Raw genomic sequence first — 13,597 nt, 5'->3', positions numbered from 1 at the left:
TGCCGTGGAACGTGGAACACCAGCAATCGTTTAATTTGCTCAAGACTGCATTATGCTCGGCACCAGTTTTGGGCACACCAAACTATGAAAAGGCCTTTGTGTTGTTTGTGCATGAATGTGATGGATGTGCTTTGGCTGTATTAATGCAGGAACATGGAGGGAAGAATAGAACGTGCGGTTACTTTTCTTCCACCCTTGATCCTGTAGCATGCGCTTTGCCAAGCTGTTTGCGAGCTGTCGTTGCTGCTGCTGTGTCTTTAAAACAGAGTGAGGAATGGTCCTAGGCCATGATCTAACCCTGATGGTGCCTCACTCTGTAGATGTTCTACTGAAAGGAACCCAAACGCAACACCTCACTTCCGCACGGTTGACGAGATATGAATTGATCTTGTTTGCTCCTCACATCCAAATTAAGAGGTGTTGTGTTCTTAATCCGGCTGAACTCCTACCTTTCCCGCAAGGTACTACTTGCGGCGATGAAAAGTCACATGACTGTCTGTAAACTACCGAACAAGAGACAAAGGGTAGAATTGATTTGAAAGACACTCCTTTGAATAATCCGCAAGGTGAGCTGTTTTGTGATGGCTCCTGCTTCAAACTTCCGAATGGTACATCCACAGCTGCTTATGCAATCACCACATTAAGCACAGTCGTGGAAACCAAGAGAATCACGCATAACTCTGCGCAGGCCGCAGAGATTATAGCATTGACCCGAGCTTGTGAACTTTCTGAAGGGCTTACGGTAAATATATATACTGATAGTCAGTATGCCTTTGAGGTGGTACACAACTTTGGGAGACTTTGGTCAGAGAGAGGGTTCCTAACTTCACATGGCACAAAAATCCAACATGGCTCCCTAATAGTACAACTGCTCTCAGCGCTTGCGCTCCCTACTCAGTTAGCCGTCATAAATGTGCAGCACATCGAAAGATTACAGATGATATAGGAAAAGGGAATGCTTTTGCTGATCAGATAGCTAGACAAACTGCTACCGATCTCCTTACGGAGATGTATGTTTCAAGGGAGGCTGTAAATGCCTATGCAATGGACAAGGGTGTTGGGTCTGTATGGGATATGCAAGCCGATGCAATGTTAGATGAATACAAGAGGTGGGCTGAAGGCTTGGGGAAACTCGATGATGACGGGTGTTGGGTGGACATAGTTGAAGGGAAATGGCTACTCCCTGACGCTTATGTAATGATGATGGTCATCATGGCCCATGGTCCTACGCATATATGTGCCCAAAAAGTCACGAAAATGTTAGAGAAAGTTTGGGCAAATGACAAAATTTTGAAAAATTGCCCAGCGCTATGTTCAGGACTGCATGATTTGCCTACAACAATGTGGGGAAGGGGACAGCAACTCCAAGGGGAAGTTTTGGGCCACCCTCTGTCCCCTTTAAAGTCATCCACTTTGATTTTATTGAAATGGAACGCTGTAATAATATGAAGTACGTATTAGTGGTCATCTGTGCTTTTAGTAAATGGGCTGAGGCTTTCCCTGTCAAAGATGCTACAGCCATGACTACTGCGAAAACCATGTTAAAAGAATACTTCCTGCGATTCGGGCTACCGAGAGTCATCTGGTCGGACAATGGTCCACATTTTGTCGCTGCTGTAATTGTGCAGATATGTGCGGCATTACAGATCGACAAACGGTTCCATTCGGCCAGACAAGCTCAAAGCGCCGGACTAGTAGAAAGATACAATGGTATCATCAAGAACAAGCTTGCTAAGACGTGTGCTGGCATTAAATTAAAATGGCCGGACGCCTTACCGATCATTTTATTAGCCATGCGTACAACCCCTCAAACTGAGACTGGGCTCTCTCCGTTTGAGGTGGTAATGGGGAGACCTGCCAATATCTGGAACCTTCCTAAATGTAGATCTTTGAGAAATGTTGAAAATGTATTACTTTCATATTATTGCAGCTAGTTGACTAAAAACCTGTATTTGATTTATCACCAGGTACGAGAGGCTTTACCTGTGCGATACGAGGGCCCGGGCCACAGCATACAGCCTGGAAGCTGAGTGCTCATCAAGGCATTTGAGCGCTCTTCCTGCCTTGCACCTCGCTGGCGGGCCCATTCCAGGTCCTGTTGGTCACACAAACGGCAGTGCGGGTTTCTGGAAGAAAGAATTGGATCCACGCGTTGCATGTCAAGAAACTTCCTCACCCAGGGCCACACGATACAGAAGAACCAGAACCCCTCGCTAACGCCTCAACCAACGATCCCAAAGCAGTAAATAGCGCCGAGAGTGTATCGGAGAATCTTTCTGAACCCGTGAGGCTTGGGAAGCCTGCCATTTTGTCTCCACACTCTCAAAAAGTTTTGCTTCCGGAAACTGCTGTTTCAAATTCGGCATCTTCACTTGTTTCTGATATGTTGCTTCCAACGGGAAGTCACGACACATTGTTTCTGGATCAATCAGTACCGGGAAAAGCAAGGTACAATCTGCGTCTAAGAAAATAGACTTACGGCACGGTTTTGCTGTGAATCTGATAGACTTATGGCACGGCTCGGCTGTGCATTTGGAGAAGGAAAGGATCATCGAGGGCTTGTTTTTGGCCAAATTTCAGAAAGGGGATTCTGTTGGCTAGGGTTGTGGAAGGGCTAAGGGCCTCATTACTAGTCCGGCGGTAGCTAGGTGATTTTACCACCTCGGTTACCTCCGGACTCTTATTACTATTCCGCCTCCGTGACTCCCGGAAATACCAGGGCATTATGACCCTGGTGTCCCGGGAATTCCGGAGGCGGAATTCGGTAAATCCCCATTCCCATTGAGTCCCGTAGGACTCAATGGGAATGGGGAAGTGGAAACACCGGCACCATCTCATGATGGTGCCAGTGTTTTCACATCCGCCTGCAGGCGGGTGGTCTTAAACCCGCCAGGTCAGACCTGGCGGGAACATCACCTCCCGCCTGCAGGACTCGGGATCGGGCTGTCCAGAATTAACAGTGGCAGAGGGTTTACCGCCACTGTTAACTCCAGACCGTCCGACCTGTAATGAAGCCCTAAGAAGTCGCGCGGCCGGGAGGTCACCAGCAACAAACATTGGCGGTTTGTCGTTTGAAGACTACAATTTCTGCCACCGCTCGTATGGGACTTATAAATGATTGTGTGACCAACCGGGATAATGGACAATGCACCTGGGTCCCGAAAACGTACTGCTGTGTTTTTATAATAATATTTGGTTTTATAATAGTCACTGTTTTAGGCTTATGGTACCTCGAGGAAATGCATCCTTTAGAATCCTTGTTACCGACTGAAAATGTACCTACTGTTCCTACTCCCTTCGTACATTTGCATACTCTGTCTAGGGACTCCCAGCTTAGACAAATGTACCACAATAATACTCTGCTACTTATCATGAATGCCACACATGCCATTTTTAATAAGTCCAACTGTTGGGTCTGCTCACATTTACCGCAACACGGGGATAAGGGGCTAGGTTGGTATATTCATCCTTTACCTTTGACAACTGCTTGTTATGCTTCTCTTAGGGCACTGTTCTTTGGCCGTTGGAACAATACCATCTCGGGGAACTTTGATGGCACTAATTTGAATAATTTTGAGAAACGTGTTCTGACTCCCTTGGGATGCTCGCTTTTCGCAAATAGGAGTAAGCTCAACATTGCTTCTATTAGGCCTTCTGACAGACTGTCTCATCCTTTCCAATCTTTGATTTCCTTCAATATAGCTCTGATAGGCAATAAGAATGCCATGCCTCCTTCTTACACTGTTAATCATAGCCCCGATTCAGTTTCTTTTTGCATACAGAGGAATGGTACTCAGTCAATGGGAGATTTTAGAGGTTGTGCCAACATTGCAAATTTGACTCGGAAGACAGACCTTTGTATGTAGGCAAACCTGTCTACTTTGTTTGCGGTAATGTAGCATTTCCATGGTTGCCCAGGGATTGGCAGGGAACCTGTTATTTAGGGATCCTGTTACCTGGGGTGTTTATAGCTAGTACAGTAGAGGTTTCAAAGGCTCGTCCACGGCGGGACGAGAATGGTGACACTCCAGCACAAATCATGGGAGATATGGCAAAATCAGTTGTGCCATTTTGGGGGCAGTTAGCCAATTCCGAAGATATCAGAAGACTAGCAAGAGTACTGCAGAGAACCAAAAACCGGACCACGGACATACTCTATAATATGACATTAGAACAGAAAGCGATAAGATTAGTACCGCTTCAGCAATCGATGGCATTAGATGTCATTCTGGCTGAACGTGGTAGAGTGTGTAAATTAGTGGGGTCTGCTTGCTGTGTTTTCGTGCCAGATTCCTCCCCAAGGCAATACAGAATCTGCACGTCCTTAATTCAGAAATGCATGTTCCCGAGGGAAATTGGGATCTTAGCGCTTGGTTCTGGGACTTCTTGCGATCTTGGAGTTGGAAGGTACTTTTGGTCTTACTGATCATTTTGGGAATTCTGTTGTGCCTTTGTTGTTGTATTCAGTGTCTACACAGTATATGTTCGATGCTAGGGGGATGTTGTGCACAAGCGATAGGTACGATAGGACATAAAGTGTATGCCCCAGATAAAACCTCCAAGGAATACGTGTTAAAGGACATTTTTGCGAATGATCTGATGGCAATAGATATTTCTGACAGCGATTCAGGGTGCATGGACGATGATGCATAGAGTTATTTTTAAGGAGATTCGAAGTAGTTTAGCACTTGGCATAGGCCAAAAGGAGGGTTTGTCAAACGGGAAATTATATTGTACCTCCTATTGCAACGAATATATGTATATTGGCCTACGCCAAGCTGCTTGTAAGCCACTTGCGAAGAAATCTGTGTTGCAAGGTCCTGACCTTAAAATCAATGTAAGCTGCCATTTTAGGTCTATCCGCCATTTTAGGTTCGCTCTGTAAAGTCACCCTGTGAGTTAAAATGGTGGACAATGTCATTCCGAAATACAACATGGCCGTCTTGACCTCTGTGTGTAATTAATATGTAACTTGCCTGCAGGTCACTTGTTGGGGTCGTGAACTGAAACCTTGTCCTTCGCTGACCTGTGTGTAAAGGATTACTCGTGCAATGAAACTAATCCACGAGCATATGTTAAGAACAATGTATCCAAATACTGAACTAAGAACACTTGTTTAAACTACATTGTATTAATGTTTGCGAAGACCTGTATGGGAAATCCCAAAATACACAGTTGCCGTGTATGCTTGTTGACGTATGTATTAAATGCAAACTAGTTGCATGTGGATATGCGAACTCGGCATGAACCCTAGATCAGTAATGTATTAGAGGAATATTAACCTGAAGTAGGGTTGGACATCATGTTCGCAAATGGTATAAAAGAGCGACAAATTCTAATGTACAGCGTCTCTCACTGAACACACTGAACCACGCTGGAGTTTGTTGTGTTGTACTGAGGGCCAATAGCTATCTGTTACTTTTCTTGTAAAACTGTTCAGTATAAAATAAAGTTCTTTGTATGTTCCTTTGTAACCCGTGTTCGGTGTATTTCCTTTTGGGGTACTCAGCCTCGATATTTTGATTTTGTTTTCACAATCCTACTAACTAGATTAGGGTGGGGGATGTTGCAAACAATCTGGCATGAATATTTGTGACATTGGGCCTCATTACGAGGTTGCCGGTCTGGTAACAACGGTTCCGGTATGCTTGCCGGTACCGTTGTTCCCGGACCAGCAAACTCTGAGTTGTGCTCACGGGTGCTTTTCATTCCACCAGGTCTGCCCTGGCAGAATGAAAGGCACCCGCGAGCACAGCAAGCCTGTAGCACTGGCACCGTTATGAACGGTGGCGGTGCTACAGGCATCCCCATTACCATTGAGCCCTATGGGGCTAAAATGGGAATGGGTATATACCGGCGCCGGCACCTGCAAATGGGCAATTACCGGGTCCGGCGGGGCTGGAATACCCTGGTAATTTCCCATTTGCGGGTGCCGGATTTTCATGCCGGTATGGAGGTAGCCTTGTCGGTAATACCGGCAAGGCTACCTCCAACCTCGCAATGAGGCCCATTGTGTTAAACTGCCCATAATATCATTGTGATGCTTTATATATGTTTTGCTTGCAAAGTATTGTGGGTATAAAATATCCCAGTGAGTGTTTTACTGCTATTGTCCCTCACTTTTTACAGAGCCCTTTAAACCAGTATTGGAGGCTAGCACAGGAGCTGGGGGTGACATGTATTTTCAATGGCATGTGGTCTGAGACCATGCAATCTGCTTGTGCTAAGTAAACACGTTTATATTTAGTGTAATGCAGGCTATAATGCACAGTCTGATACATATGTTTAAAATACAGGCTTTCTTGCTATAATGCAGAGTGTGATGTAAACACTTGAAGTACAGTCTTTCTTGCTGTAATGCAAAGCACAATGAAAACATTTATATTTAGAGATTTACTTTTCCATGGTGCAATGAAGTACATTAGAATTTTTACTAAATGTCTGGGGTGCGAGCCAATTACCTTGAGCCTTTAACAGCACCTCCTGATTGTGTGAGCAATGTCTGTTAACACTGTTGACACCCTTTCTGGGTAGGTAGCCAGTGTACTTGCACAACAGAAAACATAAATAGCGAACATTGCGAACTACAAAATGCAGGCCTTCTGTAGTCCTATTCTGAAAGACAGAGCCTTCTCTCTAGTCATGCTATGCACAGGAAAGGTGTTTTCAGCTAGATATAAAATTCTGGCACAGTTCATAGTGGCCTCTAAAGGACAGCACCATGTCCTTGTTGTGTATTTGAACGTGGATATCATCTAAAAATACAATTGTTTGCAGAATTCCTAGTGGCCTCTGAAGGACAATGCTATGCCCTTGTACAAGCTGTGCATGTGAACAATGATGCTGGATAAAAATACAATTATTGGAAAAATCCATAGTGGCATCTGCAGGTCAGGACCATATCCTTGGCTAGTCTTTGCAAGAGAAAGATGTTGTCAGCTGAAATGTAATTGTTGGCAAAATCCCTAGAAGGAAAGACAGTAGGCGTGAGGGCTCAAAAATAGGGAAGCCACACAGTGTATATAACAGAGGGAGTTCAACCCCTGGCCACTTTTGTTCTGCGTGACAGAGCTTGCAGGAAGACGGAGGAAGACACAGATGGCTGGAAGGAATAGAAAGCAGCAAGTCTTCCCCAGATGCGAGGTGTGATCCCACTCCTAATTTCTTTCTGGATAGTTTGAAGCCCTTAACTGGATTCTGGCTATTTTTAATTCTTTTTGAGCAGAGATTGAATTACTTTTGAACTGCTTTGGGAAAGATCTTTTTTTCAGCATTTCAGCTTACAGCCTAAGGGCCTAAGAGCAGACACCTTATTCTTGATTTACTATATGCTGAACAACAGTAAGTCCAATGGACATTTATTTTCTGTTAAAGCATGCTATTCTAATGTTATCCTAATTGGCATTTTTTATGAAAAGCCAAAGGTGCATTAATTGGTATCTTTTGGGATTTTTTCAGATGTTTCCCTTTTTTCATTTTTGTTTTGAATTGTGGATTTTTCGAGGCATCCAGTCTATTTCCAGTCTTCTTCAACTCCCTACCTTCTATGTTAGTGAGTGTAAGGGGCCTCTTTTACCCTGCATTTGATATATGACATTGAGAAAGGTATTGCAGTATTGATTAATGATTGAGACAGATGCCTCTAAGAGATTGCCTATCATGATTTGGTGGGACAGGTGCTAGATTAGCTATCATAGCATATATTCTGTGGTTGCCTATCATGACCTGGTGAGGCAGGTCGTTGGTTTTTAAGATGACTTTGGTTTCTTGGTGAAGGTTGATCAGTCTTAGGGGCTCATTACACGGATGGCGGTGGACCATGGTGCTATTAGCAAGGTCACTCTCCTTCTCCCTATTAGCACCTTGGTCCATGCCGGTAAAATACTGGCACCGCCTTGGTGGAAAGGGGAATTACCGCCCTATTCCAAGGTTGGTGGGGCGCTAATTCCCCCTTCCCCCATTGCCCTTCCCCATTCATATTTTTGCCCCATAGGGCATGATGGGAATGGGGAAGGTGCTAATTATGGCACCGCAAATTGTGGTACCGTAATTAGCTCCCTGGTCCCTTTGCGGGTTGGTTTTTAACCAAGGGCTATTAGCACCTTGGTCCATGCCGGTAAAATACCGGCACCGCCTTGGTGGAAAGGGGAATTACCGCCCTATTCCAAGGTTGGTGGGGTGGTAATTCCCCCTTCCCCCATTGCCCTTCCCCAATCCCATTTTTGCCCCATATGGCATAATGGGAATGGGGAAGGTGCTAATTACGGCACCGCAAATTGCGGTACCGTAATTAGCTCCCTGGTCACTTTGCGGGTTGGTGTTTAACGCCTGCAAAAAGCAGGCGTTAAATTCCCCAACCCGCAAAGGGACCTCGTAGTAAGGCGGTAAGGGTTTACCGCCTACCTTGTAATGAGGCCCTTAGTCTTGGTTTGAGGTAGAGGAAAAGGACAATGGTTCAGCTTTTCAATTTTTTCTTTATTGCAATTTAGCACCCGGCGAGGGCGCAATCAGAATGAAAGTGCCATTCTGATTGGCCCTCGCCTAGTCATTACCAGGCCGGGAATCCCTCTGTCGGGATTCCGCAGCCTTAGTCTCCGGCAGGGGGCGTGGAAGCCCCTCAGCCAATGAGGATGCTCGAAGCGGGGCCATCCCCGCTCTGAGCCCCCCCATGGCTGAGAGGCTGCCTTCGCCCCCGCCAGGGACTCAGGTAAAGCTTTGGCTTTTGTTTTTTCCCCTCCCTCTCTCCTCCCACCCCACTGCCCTCCCCACCTCTGTCCTCCCACCCCCCTGCCCTCCCCACCCCACTTACCTTCCATCCTTTGTCCCCAGTGGGGGACGATGGCAGACTCCTGATGTGTGGATATCCCTGCTCCGAGCCTCCACATGGCTGGATGCTTCTGTCATCCCCCGCCCGGGACCCAGGTACGTTTTTTGTTTTTTTTTTGTTTTCTTTTCTCTCCATTCCCCTCCCTCCCGCCCTCCCAACCGCACTTACCTTTTTATTTTTTTTCAGGAGCGATGCGCTGGAAACGCTTCTGTTTCCAGCGCGTCCGCTCCTGATGGCCATCATGGAAAGAGAAAACAGACTCTGTTTTCCCTTTCCATGGCCATGGCCTCCATTTTCTTTGACGTCTTTTTATTTTTTCTCCCGAAATGCTGCAGCGTTTTCAGGACAAAAAAAGAGCTTTTAGTGTCCCGGTCACGCAGTTTTTGGTGGCCGGGGTACTAATAGCAATATGCCCCTCGCGGCGGGGGCATTACCGACTCTCGTAATGCCCCGGGGCCTTCGTTAACTGATAACTATGGGACCCGGGGCATTACCTCAGTCGGTAATGTCCCCACTGCTCGGGGCATATCAATTAATTAAGTGTTTTGTGTATAGTGATTATAATAATGATGATGTTTCTTTATTATACATTTTTCATAATCAAAAGATTTATTTTTACATCAGAGTGTAAGACACATTCATTGAGTGTTTGTTACTGAGTGTTATCAGAAGACTTTGAACATGGATATTATGGTGAGACATCTGGTTAAACTACTGTGTATTGATGTGTTATGTAAGGTACATGTCTTTTAATACACACAAAAGGTTAATAGATGGTGTGAGAAATTGACTATCAATATAAATATATGTGACATTGGTAAACCTCTCCTGTGTTGGCAATTGTGAGCAGCCGCCTACTGTAGGTGGTGTTGCCTGCTCTCATCTCTTTTGCACAGTGATAGGTACATGCTTTTCCCTAGCCCCCTCTGGGGTGGGTTATGGACACTCCCCTGGGGTTGGAGATAAGGTTCCAGAGGTAGGGTTGATAAAAATCAGATCAGGGCAGGGAGTAGATTGCTGGGGTAGGGTGTAAAGGGCACAGGAGACGACTCCTTGAAGAGGGGATGAAGAACAAGTCAGCAACTTTAAAAACCAAGTTACAGGAGAAGACACTCCATCTTTGATACCTCTGAACACTGGTACTATTAATTTAAAAGGCAAAAAGGCAAATCTATGCGATTTTCTTCAAAGGGGCTCCATAGGAAACGTTAGTGAGGCTCCTTTGAATTTCATCTAGGCTGCAGTGAGGAACAATATGCTATATTGTGTGCCTTGTCATTTCAATTCCTATGTCAGGGTTAAAAGCAGAGTTCTGATAAGAATGTACTTGCAATGAAAAGGTTTTTTGAGGGGTAAGCTAGCAATGTGCTTCGCCAGTAGAGATAATTCATCTAACTGTGGAAATGGGCAGAGCCTACAATGATTCCTTGCTTGTGAAAATTCAGGGCAAGCATACACACACTTAAGGGTTCAAAAGATTCTTTCCGCTCAAGATCGGGCAGTTATATAATTTGAGTCCTATGCCACTGTTCTGCTGGTCACTGATTTGAAATTATCTACGCAGAAGATGAGGTCAGCCTCGCCATTGGATTCTATCCCTCTTTCCATTATGAAAACTACGTGCAAATGACATGGGGCATCACTGCCATTGTACTCCTTTGAATAACCTCACTTTCCCTCAACGTCGGCAAAAAGGTGAGCGTTGAATTATCACGTGCTAGCAAACAACATTTTACAACAGAAAATAGGTGTGTCAAATGTGATAAATTAATAGCACATCTTAATACAGAATAAATGCAAATGCTTAAAGCAAACAACAGAGTCTGGATCTGTGAAAACTACACATTGTTGGGTAAAAACTGTCCTCTCTAATAAAGACACATACGGAAAACGTGATGATTCAACATCTAAGCACACAGCCTCTTCATATATACACTTAGCCAGGTACCCACGGGTGAGGAGAGCATTATAAATAATAAACAAACAAACACACACTTCACTGCACTCCGTGCATCCAACCCATCCTTGCCTCAACAATACTATAATACTTCATAAACAATATAATTCCCCTCAAAGAAATGACAAAACCAACATGGCAGTGTCTTGTATCTGTACAATAAATAACAAGGCTATATCTTGTATGCTTCCATGAATACATGAATACACACTCTCTAATTTCACACACATATGCTGTACCTATATTACATAAACATACGCCGTTTAATTTCACAGACATGCGTGGTACATATATCCACTTGGTCTCCTGAAACATCACAAAACAACCATAACATACACTACTTAACGACCTTTTAAAGATATGTGTTGATACATATGTCTGTGCCTATGCCAAGCACGACTAGCGTTGAGAAAGGCCCCCTCAACTGTAGGCCCAATCTAACAACTGCTACAACTAGTTTCGGTGATATTGTGAATGGCTATATTTTGCATCTTCTTCGGGGGTTTGGTGCTTTCAAACTGATGCTTAGAAAGCCCACTCAAATGTAAGTTGCAGCGACCAGCTTATTTAACTCATTTCGATGGTCGTGTGGATGGCCCATAACTACTAGCAAACACCGACGGCTCCTTCACAATATGCTCACTTTGTGACCAAATAAGACCAATGCGACACATTTCCCGAATGTTGAAAACATTTGTTCCACAAGCCGAACCGTCAGATGTGGGACATTTCTCCTAAAGTGTGTCCTTAATTGACACAACCACGGAACGCCATCCGGAACGGGATATTAAACAACACCACAGGTAAGGCTCGAGCCTTAAACAAAAGTGAGGGTTCTCTGACGCACGCATTCGGAAGTGACGTCACACGAACTGAGCAGATCATAAAATCAAATATGCTGATTTCATTCAACATAATTAAAAAAGAAAACAATCCTTAAATACACAGTAGGAACGGTGCCATCCACCTGAGTGGATGGATGCCACCCTGTTTACAATTTAACAGAATGCAGATGATGGAGAATTGGGGCGTAAGTCCAGGAAGCAGTGCCACTATGTGAGCCCATTTATTCATCTGCTTAGGCCCATGTAGCTAAAATGGTTAAACAGACTATGGGCCTCATTACACGTTGTGCGGTAAAAATCGCAAATTACCGGCATGGTGCTATTAACGTGTCCGCCCTTGCAAGAGGGCGCTAATAGCGTACCATTACGAGTACGCGGACACGAGCATAGCGCCATGCTGGTAATGACCCCACTGCCATGCCGCTAAAGTCCCCAAAAAGTCCCTTACCGGCTTCCACGAAAGTGCAGATAGCACCTCTGCCCTCACGCTACATGCAAACAACGGTCACCGCTATTAGCGGTGACCGTTAAATAGCGGAACCGGAAATAGCATCGGAAAGAGCACGGTGGCCATCTTTAAAAACATAATCCACTGCCATCCTCTGCCCCCTGGACCTGTTCTGAGTAGTGCGCAATAGGAAATCCACAGGGACATCCTCGACATGCCTAAGGCTGTAAAAAAAACTACCGACCGGCAGAGGAAGGAAAAATTCACCACGGAGGAGCTAATGATGCTAACCCAGACCCTTGCTGCCAATGCTGCCGTGGTCTTTGCCAGCGACATGCGTTGGGAGACACTAATCAGAAAGAAGGCAATCTGGGCTGATGTTGCCTTGAAAGTCAGTGCTGTGGGCACCACCACCCGCAATGTGCGTGAGTGCAGAAAGCGTTGGGATAATCTCTGCCTATGTGTTAGAAGTATCCTATCAGCAAAACACAACATTGCCACATCAGGTGGATCTGATTCCCCTATTAAATTGAAGGAATGGGAAGAGACCTGTGCCAACCTCAATGGAGTGGAATCCATAGAGGGAGTCGGGACGATGGAGCATGGCGTGGCAACCACTTCAGATGGAGGTGAGTGTACACATGAAAGTATGCAATGTGAATCTACCGGTCCCCCATATGTGAGGCCAGAATCACCTCATGAATGGCCAAACATCCACAGATGCATCCAACCCTGGCTATGTCAGTGTCAAACCCAAACACACACACATGCACACATCACCAGAGACAAGTGCCACACAGTGAGGATGCTAGCACTACATCTCAGGCACCCCCTGTGAGTAAGAAATCAAGGGCCCAGGACACAGAGGACACCCCCACAACATCAAGGGGCAAAGGTAGAAGGGTCCACATGCAGAGTGGCAAACATCGGTGGAGCGTCACTGCCAAGACGCAAGTGTCCACACCACCCACTGCCCCACCTCTGGAGGTGAACCCACCACCACCGATCCCAGCCACGGAGGGCCCATCCTAAGCTGCAGCTAGTTCCGCAGGAGAGGCGGCATCCACTGTACCCCCTGGAACTCCCGAGGCATCACCACAGCAGACACCTGGGTCTAGTGTCACTGGCGAGGACAACGTGGGAGGTTTTAGTAGCCCTCCGGTGGCTTCACCTGTTGACCTGGGTGCATCCGAGGGCACAGCAGCCACACCACCAGAACGCAACACTGCCCTCAACCTGGCCAGCATCAGCCAGCGGCAACAGGAAATAACTGTGCTGGTTGGGCAGCATGTGGAGGAGGCTGCCCGTCTCAGGGCTGAGATTGCGGAAACAGCAAGGCACTCCAGGGAGGGGATGGAGGCCTGTACAGACAGGCTGTGTGGGGAGATTGTCCGACTTAGGGAGGCCCTCACACGGATAGCGGACGCAATGGACCGCCAGTTCCCACCACCACCACCACCTGGACAGTCAGCCACTTCCTCATTCGCCAGTTCAAGGCAGACAAGCCCCCTCCGCCGCTC

This window comes from Ambystoma mexicanum, chromosome 3q (assembly GCF_040938575.1).
Source record: "Ambystoma mexicanum isolate Mex_15411 chromosome 3q, UKY_AmexF1_1, whole genome shotgun sequence".
In the NCBI taxonomy this organism is placed as follows: domain Eukaryota; kingdom Metazoa; phylum Chordata; class Amphibia; order Caudata; family Ambystomatidae; genus Ambystoma; species Ambystoma mexicanum.
This window is presented reverse-complemented; position numbering follows the sequence as displayed.